Here is a 9,358-nt window from a genome sequence, read left to right as displayed (position 1 = left end):
ATATTGCAGCTTAACCCTGTAATGAGTTCCTGTTATTTAATTTATAGGCTATTTACATAATGCAATTTTTGTGTAAATACATGTAAATATGTAGACTTTGTAGAATGGTTTATCAGATACAGCTTCCGTTCCAAGTATAAAGACGGCTTTCGTTGCTGTTGAGAAAACAAATATTGACCCTTAATTTTTGCCCCTAGTTTGTAAACGTAAAAAAAAAATTGATTTATACATTTATGTGGTTGATTTTTCTCTGTCTTGTACAGATCTGGGAGACAGAGATGGACAAGATCTGGCAACAAATCCAGGGCTGGTTGCAGTGCTGTGTATTTTCTGCATTGTGGTGGCTATAGTTGTTGTGGTTGTTATAGTGAAGACTGTTCGCTCCAGGAAGCCACAGTTTGAGAGGCTTGATGATGTACCAATGGTGAGTCTGAAATTTACAGTAGTGGTTTTAAACTATAATCATAATTATGGGCCAAGTGCCAAAGTTTTCTGCATTTTCTTCTGGCTGTGAGTTTTTGGCAACCCATAGAACCCATATACTGTATGTATGTGTGTGTGTGTGTGTGTGTGTGTGTGTATATATATATATATATATATATATATATATATATATATATATATGACCCTGGACCACAAAACCAGTCATAAGTGTCAATTTTTCGAAATTGAGATTTATACATCATCTGAAGGCTGAATAAATAAGCTTTCCATTGATGTATGGTTTGTTAGACAATATTTGGCTGAGATACAACTATTTGAAAATCTGGAATCTGAGGGTGCAAAAAAATCAAAATACTGAGAAAATCGCCTTTAAAATTGTCCAAATGAATTCTTAGCTATGCATATTACTAATCAAAAATGAAGTTTCGATATATTTACAGTAGGAAATTCACACAATATCTTCATGGAACATGACCTTTACTTAATATCCTAATGATTTTTGGCATAAAAGAAAAATCAATAATTTTGACCAATACAATGTATTTTTGGCTATTGCTATAAATATACCCCAGCGACTTAAGACTGGTTTTGTGCTCCAGGGTCACATATAGTATAATCATAATCTGGGATCAGTAAGATTTTGTTTGTGAAAGTTTACCAAGTACGAAATATGAAAAATCTTACAAAACACAAAATGGACTAATTTGTACTATTTGTAATGATTCTTTTTTCTTTCTTTAGGGCAAGGTAAATGAGGATGCACCATTCGCCCGATACCCTCCAAAATAAATGCCATTTTCTTAAACTTGCAGTCTCATAACGTAGCTATGCTTCTGATATTTAGCTTGTTTTTTTCTTTTCTTTTTTTTTTTTTAATGAAATGTGCCTTTTTAGCATATAAACTTGATGTGCAATATCTAATGTATTAGAGAATATGATAATGTTATGCTTATTTTTTTCCCCACAATAGCACAAACAGAGATAAATCTATAGTCAGATGAGGAATGTAAATGTACATAAGGAAAAATGAACTGGAGGCCACCTATGTCATGATTTGCACTGTCAATATTTGTGAGAGACTGTGATGGGGGTGTGGCATTTTCAGCTTGTCCTCCAGATGGCGACAAAATTATTCACAAGCAGTTTTACTGTATGTATAATGTGGTTATAAAGACCTGCTCTTTTGATTTGATTTGAGAACCAAGACTTATGTTTTTGCTCACAATACCAAATACCTTTCAGTGTATTGGCCAGGGAACTATAAAGCAATTCTACAATTGTACTGTAAACAAACCTAAATTATGCAATAAATCACTGTAAAATAGTAATATATCCTTTCATTTCTAAATTTTTGTTTTAGGTAAGTTGAAATAAATAAATAATAAGTATGAACTGTTTAGCTAACATTTAACTGAATGCATAAGGGTCGTAATTTCTTTTTAAAATCTTTTTTCACCTTTTTGTAATTTTACAGATAACTTATGGTGTTAAAATTGAAAGGGCATATTTCCTGTGTAGTAACAACTGCAAAACATAGGGGAAAATGTTTAAGTACAGTGTGTGTCACAGCTTGGCATCTCATTTGAAGTAGCCTGCTGTTTGGGACAGCATGCTCTCACTGTTTACATCAAGACTTTGCTACCATGTGACTGGATCAGCGTCACAGAAATCAGCGTGCGGTTCAGAGTTTGAAGTCTAAAACCTTTCACCTCAAATATAAGCTGAAGTATGTGAGCGCGACTTCAGAACAGACACACCTGTACGACACTCCCCTACTACTGCACAGGAATTCACACGTAAGGCCTTTTCTTCTTTCTTTACTTCTTCTATTGGTGCATTTACAGACGTTGTATTCCCATATTTAACATATTATTACCAAGCTCAGGGTCTTTCACCTCAATGGCTCAATGACACTTTCAGTTTATGATGCTATTCAAAACTATTTGTCTAAATCAAGGCTCGAGGGTTCACTTGTAAAACATTTTATATGTTTGCAAGGGACTTTTTTTCTTTTCTTTTTTTGAGCTCATAATACAACAAAAAGTTCTTACCTATACGGTATCTGATTTGTGAACAGTGGTTTAGTCTTTTGAATTTGTAATGTATTCAGAAAACCAAGGTACTGTAAAGGGAAAATAATTTAAAAAGATGAAATGCAATATATATGAAGTTAAAACTTGTCCTGTTTTAGGAAAATCTTTTTGAAAACTAGTAGTTTCAGTTCAGTTCTCTTTCAAGAGTTGCCGTGTGCGAACACTGATCTAAGACTAATAAACTCACAGCAGTCAAACAATGAATTTTTATTGGCCAATGTTTGTCACCATTGCATTTCTCAGGAGAATTTAATGTTTGGCATGGAAGTTTACTACTTGCATAGTGAATACTGTGTAGTATACACTATACTATCTATACTATTGAATCTTTAGGCTTTACTCCTTGATAAATGTTTCAGTAAGCTGGTTTCAATAATCATTCCCATTCGTCTTAATAACAAACGCTGTCGCCTTTTCATCTTAATAATAGTCAGTTGGCCCGATGGCAAGATGCTCACAGGACCACAAAACATTTTGAGCCACCGATTACACTATAAAATTAGCCATTATGACTTTGAGTCAAATAGCAACATACAAATAATATATATGTTTAACATTAATTTTCTTTTGCCTCCAAGCCAGCGGCACAAAAACAATTTTAGTGTTTAGCAGGTATTCACATATATGACCCTGGATGACAAACCCAGTCTTAAGTGTCAACTTTTTCGAAATTGAGATTTATACTGAATAAATCAACTTTCCATTGATGTATGGTTTGTTAGGATCGGACAATATTTGGCTGAGATACAACTATTTGAAAATCTGGAATCTGAGGGTGCAAAAAAATCAAAATATTGAAAAAAACGCCTTTAAAGTTGTACAAATTAAGTTCTTAGCAATGCATATTACTAATCAAAAATTAAGTTTTGATACATTTACGGTAAGGAAATGGAATGGTAATCATCTTCATGGAACATGATCTTTACTTAATATCCTAATGATTTTTGGCATAAAAGAAAAATGGATAATTTTGACCCATTTTGCTACAAATATACCCCAGCGACTTGAGACTGGTTTTGTGGTCCAGGGTCACATATATATGGCATACTGCACATAAACAGTAAAAATTGATTATTGCAAATAAAACAAAGATTATTGGACTATGTTTTACAAGAAAATACTATTTCAGTCTTTTTCTAAATTTCACATTTCTTTGTAATTATTTGTGAAATGTAATAGCAATTTCTGTGTAAAAATTTGGGTTACACTTTATTTTAAGCTGTCTTTGTTACAGTGTAATTATACATTACTGAGTCATATTAATTAACTACATGTACTTACTATATGGTTAGGTTTAGGGTTACTTGCATGTAATTATGCATAATTAATTGTTAGTTCATCTTCAGCATTGAAATGTTAAGAAATTATCTTGTAATATTTGTTTAATAATAATTTCTATAATTGACTAATGTTAAAGTCTTAATAATCCAACAATAATTTGAAAATAAATAAAAGACATATAATTTTAACTCAGAAACTGCAAGTAAATTTCACACACACACAAAATAAAACAACATCAAAAATGTTATTATTACTCAAATCAAATAATTTGTAGTAAAGTCATGATATAATAAAAGTTCAAAATCACCTGCAGTGCATAATCCATGTAATTGTGCTTTGAGAACAGTTTGTCCAGCAGTCCACAATATTACATTGTGAAAAGAATCTGTGCAGGGGGGAAACAGCATAATCAAGCATAAAGAGTGATTTGAAAACAGCACTGGAGAGTTTGACTTCAAATGACGGTTCAGACGCACCAGGTGCACTTGGGTGCATGTTATACACAGGCACAAAGTGCATGGAAATATGAGTCATAAGCTTTTTCCAATGAGAAAGAGCATATGTTAATGATCAATCAGCAGCAAAATCAGCATGTCCAAGGCAAAATGACAATCATCATGACACAACCACTATAAATGGCATATATGCTATCTGAATTGAATGCATGTATGATGTACATAGAGTATGAGTAATAAGTTGTTTATCTGTATTTTGTTTCTGATAAGCCGTTGAGATTTGGATGCTTTAGACAGATTTTAATCCCTATGAGCATTAAACAGCCCCTGAGAGATTTATGCATGTGCCATTTGGTTTTTTTTTTTAAAGGATATACTGTCCTTGAAATGGATTTTGCTGAAATGTCATAATAAAATAACTCTTTCTTCTGTGATGCTGGCGCTGACCTGACTTTGCTGAATTTGATAAGGTGTTTTGGCTGGTTTCTACAGCATTGCTTTGGCGTTCAGGGTTTCTAAGTTGTTGCCAATGGATTGCTATGGCTGTCCTGGGCTTTTTCCTTCAGGTCGGAAGAGCCCACCCTCAAGTCTGTATGATATTCTGCTAGACATGTGTGAGATTTTATCGACTTGTCATCCCTCCATTTTTGTCATCCATAGCTCTATGTAATACGATATTCATTCTCTCTTAGCAGTATGCTGCATCTCCTGCTGTTTGATAAAGTTTATGGCCTTGCAATACTACTATTACTACTACTACTAATATGTAACTTTGGATTCCGATAAAACTGTATATTATTTGCAATTCATCATTTAATTCATTTTTTTTCAAGCTTCGAGATTTTGGACTATTTGGCTTTTCAAATCATCCAACATACTCTTTGAAGTATTACATTTATTACACTTTATCTATTTGCATCTGTAGATTTCAATTACAATACTTATCTTTAAAGGCTGTTTATTTTGTCCTGCAGAAATCTGAAAACTCCAGTTCATACACCAAACAGTTTTATTCCTATTCTAAAGACTGGTTTTCTTAAAAATGATATATTCTGATTTATGGAGTGATTAAAAAAAAAAAAAAAAGATATCCAAAATCCCCTCTGTAAAAACCTTTGAATCTAATATGTCAACAAAATGAAACTATTTTATTTTATTTTATTTTATTTTTTACCCTGTTCACCTGGTGTGTCTGAATATTCAATAATTGAAATCAGCTGACAGAAAAACAATTAGAAAAAGTTCAAAGAAATTAACAATTCGAAGAGTGTTAATATAGATTTCTTATGGTGTGTTCCTGAAAAAATCCTAAAATTCAGTTATGGAAAAGCAAACTTGATTTATCACTTCTTGTGCTCCACAAAAATTTTGCAAACCTGAAAGGAAAATTCTAAACTTTTTTAGCTTCTGAAAAAAAAAAAAAAAGTCTATAAATGTGCCCAAAAGGAGGCCAGTGCAAACTAATAAGTGCTTATGGTGATTAACAACCTGAATTCAAATAATGTTATGTTCCTGTTTGTAACACATCAGATATGAATTGTGCAAAATAGTCTAACCAGACGTCAGTGAGACGTAAATCTGACGGTGGTCTGCGCACAGGTGCTGATTAAAAGTGTTGATGTATCTTGTAAGACCGCTTTTGTTATCAATCTGGCTCTAAAACTATTTTATTACCCTTTGTTCAAAGCAGGAAAGAAAATCATAAAACGACATAAGGGTGAGTAAATGATGACACAATTTCATATTCGCAACCGCATGCTCTAACAGCTCAGATCACCTCTCAGTCTCATAAAGTAAAGATATGAATAAGACATGACTAACATAATGTGACATACTGTGACACAATCTCTGTTTTACTCATTTCTCACTTTCAGGGGCCCCTTGAAATGTTAGTGTAGGACTAGACAGAGATTTACGATTTCATGAAAGTGTTTCTTTAATTAAAGTGCTTTATACTGATCTGCCGCAGTACTTATTAAATGTTTTTCTTGGTGCATCCAGCTATGAAGAAACTCATTGCTCAGATCTGAGCTGTGATGAAGCAGCAGATATGTTTGTCATCTGCCATATTTCAGCGTCTGTCTCTCTGAGGCATTCTGCCATTTGGGTGGCTCTCAAAAGCCACCTGTTGTGCTTGTACACATTTCTCATGCATTAGCATGCCATTGATTTAGACTAATTCAGATCATCTTCAGCCCTTAAAACAATAAATTTGACCTGGACTTTTGACCTGTTGTTGAACCTCATAAACCTATTTAACTTGAAGGTAAGAACTGTTGCGACCCAACAACTTTTTACTCAGGATGTGTTTTAATCTGTGTCACTCTGCTTCAAAGATTTTTTTACAGCAATTTATGGTAACACAGGCCTGAATGTAGTGAAAGAATGAAGGTTTAACAATTAGATTTTCATTCAAGGAGTAATTATGCACATAGGTTGTAGATTATGTAACTGACTAAGCTCACCATTACAAATCATGGACGCATGCTCAAAATGTGAAAATTCTGTCATCAGTTACATTATTACTACTGAAATACAAAAGGACAAAAAAAAAAGCAAAAACAAAGTAGCACCATAAATGTAGCCTATATACAATTTATATTTTTATAAATTTATGTAGCCTATAATAATTTGATATCAAAAGTTACTTCACTACTTCAGTCTTACACAGTATGGAAGGAGGATGGGGCCAAAAGAAATTGGAAAAGAAATGGAACCTATGAAATTTGGTCGTCAACGCGCACTGTTCATCCATGTTAACGTGTCAGTTTTGAATGCCTTCTTTTGTATGTGTAGACAAGCACATTCTGCCCGTGTTAAGGCATCAGGTTTTTCTGATTCTTTAGTACATGTAAAGATGCACATTTTTATTGTGTCGTGTTCTAACATGCAATACTTTTTAAAGCAGGTTTTCCTCCAAATTGACCAACATATTAATCTTTCTTAGTTCATTGTGGCATTGCTTTATGATATCTACTGTGCTTGGGTAAATTAATTAATGTTGCAATGTAAATTAAGACTGTTCTGCCTGAGAAAAAAAACATGAAAAGACATGACAAATCATGACATATGTTGTTTGATTTTCGCATATGTGCATATATTACGACATCCTTCATGAATAAAAACTTGACGTCTGATGTTTGTATATACGTACCAGTGTACCATCACGTCAAATGCAAATATAGTCTTAAATACCACAATTTCATTGGCAAATTGACAAGGTCAAATTTCATGCTTTTCACTTTTGGTCTCACCTGCCTTTCATAATCTTTTTTCTACTTTAAACTGACGCTTTGCACGGGAATTCACATTCTGCTTCTGTGAACCACAAACCCCACCTACTTTGAGTTGATTGTTAATCTTAATAATTTTAACACTGACGAGCACTGTTAGACCACTGAGGCAGATCATGTAGCTGCATAATAGAGTGCAGCAGAGAAGTGAAAGAATTTTAAATGTTATTTATGCGTGATGTGGCTTACCACTATTACAGCATTGAACTTGGAATATGGAGTGGCCATGAAACATGAGTTGTGACACTGGACAAAAGTGCAAAGCCAAGCTAAAATGGCGTGGCTGCATCAGAAAAAGCAGTTTTAAAGTTTTCTTTTACTCTTTAATTATCTTTTAGCTTTTGGGTTTTGTAACATTTCATTTCATTGTGAGGCAGGAACCGACATGAAGCATTGCCACGGTCCCGTTCATCTGTTTCGGTGTAAATTGAAGTCTATTTTATTACTTTATAGTTTCACTTTGAAATATGCATGAATCTGCAAAATATTATTTTGAAAAAGAAAAAAAATCCCTACAGGCTCCTTGCACTGACAAGCTAAACTGTAAAAGAGGAAATGCTTAATTTATTACATCATCTATTTTAAAATCAAGTGTAGATAATCAAGTCTATATAAAAAAAACAAAAGAAAGAGCATCATCCGATGACATTCATATGCTTCAACTGTCATTCTGTGTTTACAATGTTTTAGTGTCTGTACTGTAAGTGGGTGATCTAAAGCAGGAACCCGCTTCATACACGCTAAATTAGCACAAAGAAAATCACACTATTTCTAGAGGTGTTAAAAAGAGGATCTGTCGCTGAATAATCACTGAGGTGAGAAACGTCAGCGGTTTGGTGTAGATTTTCATGAAACAAAGAATTGTAGGGGAGTGTAAGATGCGGTTTTTGCATATGGTTAGTATTCGTACTCTGGAGTGCAACAGCATGGCTGTACAATTCTGTATTTCATTAAAAATGTGTCTTTAATTTTTAGGTTTTTATGACAGGAATTAGTTTAACGATCCTATTTCATCACAGAAATACAATAATTTACAGTAGTTTGCTTTGCCCCAGTATTAATACATTTCAAAACAAATAATATTGTAAGAAGATTTTACTTTTAAAATGATATATTGTCATTAATTTCCCATGCATGGAAAATAAGTGCAAATAAATTCCCACTTAAAAATACTCTGTAATTGGTATAAACAAATGAGCATTATCAGATACTATGAGATTACTGAGAGTATAAAGCTTATGAAGAAGAAAGAAAACAAAACAGTGACTTAATTAAGAGTTTGATTTAGTGCACAGATATTTTACACAGTCATACTGCTGATTGAACTAATGAATCCACGCTTCGGGGTGTATTTTCTTTGTGATGTGATTCATACAGTCGTGATGGAGACTGCTGGTTTGCCAGTGGCATTTAATAAAGAGAATTACTGCTAATGCCTCCAGGGCATGATACACACATCACACAAACACACACATACACAGAATTGGCATTCATCCATGCTTTCTACTGGGACAAAACAGTCTACTTACATTAAAATGAAAATAAATAAATGTATAAATAAATAAATACATAAATAAATAAATAATATTTAATAAAGTGAATTATAATATAATGAATGATAAATGAGCTGATATTTCAGCATAATTACTCCAGTCTTCAGTGTCACATGATCCTTCAGAAGTCATTCTAATATCCTGTAATAATATTTCACATCACATAAATTCAGCCTTGGTGAATATAAGAGACTTTTTTTCAAAACTTTAAAAATTTGTAATCGTTCCAAACTTTTAAC

The 9,358-nt window shown here is 33.1% G+C and overlaps 1 protein-coding gene across 2 annotated transcripts in view; it reads left to right on the top strand.

Moving 5' to 3' along the window:
• The first annotated feature begins 2,080 nt into the window (after positions 1–2,080).
• Positions 2,081–9,358, top strand: part of pde4cb (phosphodiesterase 4C, cAMP-specific b) — a 75,732-nt gene continuing 68,454 nt past the window's right edge. The window contains exon 1 of one of the 2 annotated variants that reach the window (XM_058791658.1): positions 2,081–2,240. The gene's annotated coding sequence lies outside the window, so the exon portion shown is untranslated. The remainder of the gene's footprint in view (positions 2,241–9,358) is intronic. The other variant, XM_058791660.1, reaches the window with a different exon arrangement.

This window comes from Onychostoma macrolepis, chromosome 11 (assembly GCF_012432095.1).
Source record: "Onychostoma macrolepis isolate SWU-2019 chromosome 11, ASM1243209v1, whole genome shotgun sequence".
NCBI classification, from domain to species: domain Eukaryota; kingdom Metazoa; phylum Chordata; class Actinopteri; order Cypriniformes; family Cyprinidae; genus Onychostoma; species Onychostoma macrolepis.
The sequence above is the reverse complement of the archived record's forward strand: the minus strand, read 5'-3'. Positions and strand labels throughout refer to the sequence as shown.